Here is a 1,001-nt window from a genome sequence, read left to right on the forward strand (position 1 = left end):
CAAGAGTCCAGCTGTGCTGGTGACAGTGATCTTAGGAACAAATTTTGCCCTTCCTTCCCCTCACCCACTTCTTTACACTTTCCAGCCTGGGTAGAACCAGGAGAACGTTGACTCCTCTGAGTATTCAAACCCTGTGGTCAAAATGCAGCAGTTACCATTAAAAAAGTCACTATGTGTTTATATACATTTCCATGGTGCTTAATGCGTGATGTTCAACACCCACCCTTCCCAAAAGACATCGCATCAGTCACCCTCTATTAATTGGTAAAGTCCATACACTACTACTTCTAACATTGTCTCTGCAGGTTATTGAGCATATTTTATGTGAAGGGTCTGAATGAAACTATTTGCCCCCAACATGCAAGGGGACCTGTGAGCTCATAGAATCATAGAATGGTTAGGATTGGAAGGGACCTTAAAGATCATCCAGTTCCAACCCCCCTGCCAGCAGCAGGGACACCTTCCACTAGACCAGGTTGCTCAAAGCCTCATCCAACCTGGCCGAGAACACTTCCAGGGAGGAGCAGCCACAGCTTCTCTGGGCAACCTGGGCCAGTGTCTCACCACCCTCACAGTGAAGAACTTCTTCCTAATATCTAATCTAAACCTCCCCTCTTTCAGCTTAAACCCATTTCCCCTTGTTTTGTCATTAACTGCCCTTATGAAAAGTCCTTCCCCAGCTTTCTTGTAGCCCCTTCAGGTACTGGGAGGCCGCTATAAGATCTCCCTGGAGCCTTCTCTTCTCCAGGCTGAACAGCCCCAACTCTCTCAGCCTGTCCTCATAGGAGAGGTGCTCCAGCCCTCGGATCATCTGTATCTGTAACTGTTTGTTTCTTTACACACTGTAACTTGGAGCACTGGTTGGTAGGGAAATTATTTGCAATCAATAAGCTATAATTTCCCCAACTGCCAAGAAAAGAAAGGTTAACTTAAGAGCATCTTCTATTCACTTGGATTGTTGCTGTTTGAGACCATACAAGGGAAAAGACAAATAAAGAGAT

The sequence above is a fragment of the Antrostomus carolinensis genome, unplaced genomic scaffold (assembly GCF_000700745.2).
Source record: "Antrostomus carolinensis isolate BGI_N321 unplaced genomic scaffold, ASM70074v2 scaffold4810, whole genome shotgun sequence".
NCBI classification, from domain to species: domain Eukaryota; kingdom Metazoa; phylum Chordata; class Aves; order Caprimulgiformes; family Caprimulgidae; genus Antrostomus; species Antrostomus carolinensis.